Below are 7723 nucleotides of genomic sequence, written 5' to 3' on the forward strand. Positions count from 1 at the left end.
CTAAACCCACTCTACCAATGTAACTCGCCAGGGAAGAGCAGACGGAGGCCAGACTCTCAACATAAATTATCGAGGGAAGAGAATACTGACCCCGCTCTTTCTATTTCACTTAGGCAGGGAAGAGCAGACTGTCACCACTCTGTGAAAGAAATTCGCCCAGGAAAGGGCAGACTGACCCTACTGTATCTGCGTGACTGACACAGGTAAGAGCAACTACCCAACTCTGTCAACGTATCTCCCTCAGGGAAGAAGACCCTGACCCCTCTCTGTCTATGTAGCTCACACAGGAAACAGCAGATTAACCCCACTCTGTCTATTTAAGTTCACAAAAATCCTCTGAAGTACGTCCTATCCAGACACTCCTATTACAGAGACATCAGTGTCTCTGTAAACGCGTGCGTTCAATGGCGATTCCAAATAACCTGCAAATGTTGAGAATGTGGCAGCAAACCAGAGCCACCACAAAGAAATTGGGCGAATGCGCAAACTTCCATCAGGCTGTCACCTAAGCCTGGAATGGAAACCAAACCCGACAGCAGTCGTGATTATAAAATGACAGAACAGAAACCTAGCACAAAGAATTGCGTCCCTGTGTGTTGCAACGATGCTGAGTATTCATTAAGCCCCCCTCACTGTAGTTAATTTCCATTTTCATCACTGCCAACGTTCTTCAAACCAAAGCACGCACTTGTTTTTTTTTCAGAGTTCCTATATCCCGCTTTCATCCCGCTTTTTACCTGATCATATTTCTGACTTTACAAACTACGTCATAACAGGTTGACAACTGCAGAATGAGCTTTGTTCCGTTCTCCATTGATGTTGATGGTAGTAAACCGGCATATTCGAGTAGGACTTGATGCGCTTGCGGGTGGTGTATTCGCGGCATTTTGGCTTCTTTTTTTCATTTTCGGTCTACTATTTCGAGTTCATTGCGCAGACTTCTGAAGAAGACTTTTTGGAGTCAAAATGGTAACTGTGTTTTCTCTCGAAAGACAGACGTAGCTTTATTTCTGTTCTCTTATAAATTGATCTTCATCTGATCTTTGCAAGTGAAATAGGGTGCATTACTATTGCTCGGTTTTAGTTTCAAAATCAAGAGAAACATGAAGGAGAGAATATCAAAGAACACAAAGTTCTGAGTTGTTGAGATATTTTTTGCAGCAATGGTGGGCATGAAGGTCAAATTAAGATAACGGTTCAAGAACATTTAGTCTGTGGAAGTGGTATGTGACTTTAGTTCCAAATATATGTTTCCGTTCTTCCAGTACATCTTTTTGACGCCCAGAAAACATTGATTGTTTTCTGTATTCACTTTGTTTCGCGACATCTGTCTTCTGGTCGACCAGGGACAGCTTGAATTTGTGTCTGCATTGAATAAGATTTCGCTCTTTCTTTCGAGAAGGAAACCTGTGCATTATGTACCACTTATCAGTCGAGTTCCTTTCCACACATGGAGTTGCTTTTTTCTAATTCATTGACTGCTGATATAATAGATTATTGGCCTTGAGAGTCAGCTGTAAATTAGGTTGAACTTTCTCAGCTTGACTTTCAACTGATCCTAAAAAAAAATTCATCACCTGCAGGTAAGTGTATTACATTGCTTCTTGTTTTGCTGAAGACCACCCCCCGAATATCCAAATTTCACGATAGTTTGACAAATGTGTTGAAACTGATTTCGTGTTGGAAGTTGGTGGCTTTTTGTGTCTCGACATATAATTTGTACAATTAGATGACTGGGTCAGTCTTGAAATTACTTCGGATTCTTCACAGTTGAAAATTTACTCTTGATTGAATGCAAAGCCTGTAAAGGAATTAATGACTTTTAAATGATTCTACACTGTGAACAGGATTCGAACCTGCGGAGGGACACGCCATTAGATTTCAAATCCAACGCCTTAACCTCTCGGCCATCACAGCCACAGCAAGAGCATCAATTTTCACACTAAAACAACTGAATTCATTTGTTGGAAGAACAAATTATCAAGACCCAAAGATTTCGCCAAACCCTTTAGAACATAGAACATAGAAGAATACAGCGCAGTACAGGCCCTTTGGCCCTCGATGTTGCGCCGATCCAAGCCCACCTAACCTATACTAACCCACTATCCTCCATATACCTATCCAATGCCCGCTTAAATGCCCATAAAGAGGGAGAGTCCACCACTGCTGCTGGCAGGGCATTCCATGAACTTACGACTCGCTGAGTGAAGAACCTACCCCTAACTTCAGTCCTATATCTACCCCCCCTTAATGTAAAGCTATGCCCCCTTGTAATACCCGACTCCACACGCAGGAAAAGGTTCACACTGTCAACCCTATCTAACCCCCTAATCATCTTGTACACCTCAATCAAGTCACCCCTAAACCTTCTTTTCTCTAATGAAAACAGCCCCAAGTGTCTCGGTCGTTCCTCATACGATCTTCCTTCCATACCAGGCAACATCCTGGTAAACCTCCTCTGCACCTGTTCCAGTGCCTCCACATCCTTCCTATAGTATGGCCACCAAAACTGCACACAATATTCCAGATGCGGCCGCACCAGAGTCTTATACAACTGCATCATGACCTCAGGACTCCGGAACTCAATTCCTCTACCAATAAAAGCCAGTACGCCATATGCCTTCCTCACCGCACTATTTACCTGGGTGGCAACTTTCAGAGATCTGTGTACATGGACACCAAGATCCCTCTGCTCATCCACACTACCAAGTATCCGACCATTAGCCCAGTACCTTTGCAGAGACCCAGACGAACGTTACCTTAGCAGATTGACAGGCTTTCACCGCAAACTAGATTCTGACACAGCTGAAGTTGTGTGAATGATTCTTCGTCGAATTATAGAATCGCGGATGTACACCACGAAGAGAGGATCATTGTCTCACTGCGTCCGATCGATTTTGACTCAATTGCTCATCATTTGGTGCCAAATTAGATATGCTGTTGTGTTTTAATATTCATCGAAATATGGTATTAGAAAAACTGATGCTAAGTCCATAAACACTAGCTACATTCGTAAAAAAAAAAATCGGAATTAGAAAGAATGCAGAACCAATTTACGGGAATGGATCCAGCAACTAATCTGTAAGTTCTGACACCAGGTAATGAACTTGTGAGCACAAGAGAGGAGGATTAACCGAAGATTTGGAACTTGAAATCGTCTTGACGGAATTATTTGCAAAGTTTTTGCGGTTGATGTAGAGTCATCAAGTCGTTGAACAATGCAACACGGAAAGTGGCCCTTCTTTCCAACATGACCATGGTGGACAGTTATGCTAAATTAATAGGTCCCATTTGCCAACATTTGGCTCACATCCCTCTAAACCTTGTTACTCATATATCATCCAGATGCCATTCGATGTTACAGTTGTATCTGACTCCACCAATTTCTCTGTCATCTCATTCTGGACACGTCTGAAAAAGTTGCCCCTGACATCCCTTTTAAATCCTTACCCACTAATTTTAAACCGATGTTTTCTAAATTTTGACTTCCTCACCTGCCGGAAAACACCTTGACGAGTCAACCTATCCATGTCCCTCATGATCTAATAAATAGCAACGATTTGACTTTATCATACTTGTCAGGAGGGAAATATATGGAGATTATTTGTCGAAGGTTTGAAGTAGAAAGTCTGATGTACAGATTTTTAGAAATGCACCTTGGAGAAGTTTTTAACAAGTCATTGAGGTCTAGTAGCAGTTGTAGAAGTCTGTTGTGAAAGCTGCAGAAGGATTTCAAGGCACGAGAACGAAGCATTATTTCCAATGTATGGTGGCTCAGTTCGAACGCACTTGGACTACAGTATGAGGAATTATAATCCTCAATTTAGGAAAGATACCAATTCCATATGAGGAATACCACGAATGGTGATTAGCCTTGATATAATGGATGAACGTTAGTCCTCTGAATTGAAATTGGGCAAATCCCACCTTTCCTTAACAGTTTCAAAACAAGAGAGGTAATCTCATTGAGAGTTGCAAAATATTTGAAGAGATAAACAGGGTGGTGCAATTAAATTTTGTTCCCTCATTGGTGAACCTAGAAGCAGGAGAGGACAATATTAAAATTAAGCATTGTGATTTATGACCAGGATGAGAACTATTGATTTTTGTCTTAGCCTTGAGAAGTCTCACGATTCAGCACTACAGTGAGCCTTGGATATTTGGTCTTTGAATGCATCACTGTCAGCCTGACCCGCCGACACTTACTGCATCACTATAGACCTGACCCCTCACACTTACCGCCTTAATATCAGCTTGAACCCCTCAAACTTACTGCATCACTATCCATCTGGCGCCCTCACATTTACTGCGCCACTTTCACTTCGAGACCCTCATTTTGACTGCGTCACTATCAGCCTGACTGCCAAGCACTTACTTTGTCACTATCAGTCACGCCCTGACACTTCCTATGTTACTATCACCCTGACTCCTTACACTTACTGTGTCATTATCAGCCTGACTCCATCACACTTATTATGTAAGTATCAGACTGACGCCTCACACTTACCGTGTCACTGCAACACTGCCTCCTCAAATTTACTATGTCACTATCACCTTGACCCGCTCACATTTACTGCGTCACAATCACACTGCTTCACTATGAGCTTCAACACTCACACTTACAGCGTCACTACCAGCCTGACTCACTCACACTTATCACCTGACAATCAGCATTACTCTCTCAAATTTATTTCATCATTATTAGGCTGAGGCACTCACACTGACAGCGTCACTAACAGCCTGACCCCCTCATGCTTTCTGCGTTGGTATCTCTCTGATCCCCTCAGAATTACTGCGTCATAATCACTCTGACCCCCTCATATTTAATGCGTCACTATCCCTCTGGCATCCTCATACTTCCTGCATCACTCACACCCTGACACATGCGCACCTACTCCATCCCTATCAGCGAAACCCCACTCAGTAACGGCGTCACTCTCTCTCTAACCTGCTCACACTTAATGCCTTGATCATCACCTTGACACTCTCTCGCTTAGTGCATCAATATCAGCCTGACCCCCTCACGCTTACTGCATCACTACCAGCCTGATCCCTTCAAATGTACTGTGTCACTATCAGACTGATCCACTCATACTTACAGCATCACTATCACCTTGACCCCCCAAACTTAGTGCGTCCAGATCACCCTGAACCTTTCACTCTTCTTGCGTCACCTTCAGCCAGAACCTGCACACTATCACTCTGACCTCCTCATACTTGCTGCATCACTATAACTCTATCCCACTCACACCGTGTATATCACTATCACCCTGACAACTCATACTCACTGCACCACTATTATCCTGATTCCATCACAATTAGTATATCATTATCAGCCTGACCCCTTACACTTACTGTGTCACTATCAAACTGTCCCCTCACATTTCCTGCGTCATTCTCAATCTGACACCCTCAAAGTGTCTGCGTCACTGTCACCCTGAACACGTCACACATACCGCATTGGTGTCTCCCTGAAACCTCACACTTATGGCGTCACTATCATCCTGAGCGGCTCACACTTACTGCCTCACTAGCACATCAACACTCTCACCTTTACTGCGTCACTATCGGCCTGACACCTCACACGTACTGCATCACTATTAGCCTGACCCACTCACACGTTTTGCGTCACTACTACCCTGACCCCCTCCACATTTGCTGTGTCACTATCAGCCTGAGCCCCTCACTATCACGCTGACCAAGCTCACAATTACAACATCACTATCAACCTGACCACCTCACACTTTCTCTGTCATTATCACCCTGACCCTCTCACACGTTATGCGTCAGTCACACTGAGACACTCACATTTTCTGCGTCGTTATCAGCCAGACCCGCCGGCACACAGCGTCACTATCAACCTGGCCCCTCACACTTGCATGCCTCAATATCAGCGTGAACCCGTCACACTTACTGCATCACTGTCCATCTGCCAACCTCACACTTACTGCACCAGTTTCACCTTGACATCCTCATTTTTACTGCGTCACTATCAACTTGACAGCCACACAAATATTGCGTCACTATCAGTGACGCCCTCGCATTTCCTATGTTAATATCACCTTCACTCCTAAAATCTACTGTGTCACTATCAGCCTGCCTCCATCACACTTTTTGTGACAGTATCAGACTGAAGCCTCACGCTTACCATGTTACTAAAACTCTGCCCCATCACACTGACTGCGTCACTATCAGCCTGACCCCTCAGGCGTACTGTGTCACTATCACCCTGACCCACTCACACTTTTTGAATCAGTTTCAGTCTGACGCCTCGCACTTACTGTGTAACTAAATCTCTTCCCCTCACACTGACTGTGTCACTATCAGCCTGACCCCTCAGACTTACTACGTCACTCTCACTCTGATCCTCTCTCATTTAATGCGTCACTATCACCATGACCTCCTCACATTTACTGCGTCACTATCACCCTGACCAACTCACACAGTCTTTGCCATTTTCACCTTACCGGCCTTAGTTGTACTGCGTCACCATGAGCCTAACCGCCACACACTTATTGTGTCACGGCCTCACACTTCCCATGTTGCTATCACCCTGAATCCTTACACTTATTGTGTCACTATCAGTCTGACCCCTCACACTTTCTGTGTCACTATCAGCCGGACTCCAACACATTTATTGTGTCATTATCAGACTGACGCCTCACTCTTATCTTGTCACTAAAACATTGCTCCGTCACATTGACTGTGTCACTATCGGCCTGACCCCCTCACACTTACTGCTTCACTATCGCAATGCCCCTCTCTCACTTACGACGTCATTTACACCCTGACACCCCACACTTGCTGCGGCACTATCACACTGAGGGCCTTACACTTAGTGTCACTGTCATCCTGACCCCTTACACTTACTGCGTCACTATCACACTGTTATCTCACACCCACTGTGTCACTATTATCCTGAGCCACATACACCTATTGCGTCACTATCACTTTGACCCCAACACACTTACTGCATCAATATCAGCCTGACCATCTCACACATACTGCGCCACTACCAGGCTGACTCCCTCACATATACTGCGTCACTATCAGACTTACCCACACATGCTTACTGCGTCACTATCACCGTGACTCCCCACTTTTACTGCGTCAAGATCATTGTGCCCCTATACACTTACAGCGTAACTATCATCCTGACAACGTCACACTTACTGCGTCAAGATCAGCATGATCCCCTCAAACTAATGCGTCACTATCAGCTTCAACACTCACATTTACTGCGTCACTTTAGCACTACTCCCGCACTCTTACTGCATCCCTATCCACCTTACCCCATCCCATTTACTTCATCACTATCAGCCTGAGACACTCACACTTACAGCTTTACTACAACCTGGCCCTGTGAGTGCATCTACATCACTGTTACCCTGACCCCTTGCCTATACTGCGTCACTATAAGCCTGGCCCCTCAAATGTTCTGCGTCACTATCTCACTGACATTTCACACTCACTGCGTCCCTATAACCCTGACCCCTCACAATTACTGCATCTCTACAACCTGACCCCCTGCGTCACTGTCACCCTGACCCCATCACACTTGCCATGTCACCATCACAAATGACACATTCACACAGTCTGCTTCACTGTCATCCTGACATCTCACACTCACTGCATCACTACCATCCTCCCCCTCATACTGACATGTCACTGTCATCCAGACCCGCTCGCATTTATTGCGTTCCTGTCACTCTGCTCCCAACAC

The 7723-nt window shown here is 44.8% G+C and overlaps 1 non-coding gene across 1 annotated transcript; it reads right to left on the bottom strand.

The window, feature by feature from the left end:
* Positions 1-1835: 1835 nt before the first annotated feature.
* trnas-uga (transfer RNA serine (anticodon UGA)) lies at positions 1836-1917 on the bottom strand. Its single transcript has one exon. It is a non-coding gene; the product is annotated as a tRNA-Ser (tRNA).
* Between the last annotated feature and the right edge of the window lie 5806 nt (positions 1918-7723).

This window comes from Chiloscyllium plagiosum, unplaced genomic scaffold (assembly GCF_037043375.1).
Source record: "Chiloscyllium plagiosum isolate Xiang-an unplaced genomic scaffold, Cpla_swu_hap1 HiC_scaffold_33, whole genome shotgun sequence".
NCBI classification, from domain to species: Eukaryota; Metazoa; Chordata; class Chondrichthyes; order Orectolobiformes; family Hemiscylliidae; genus Chiloscyllium; species Chiloscyllium plagiosum.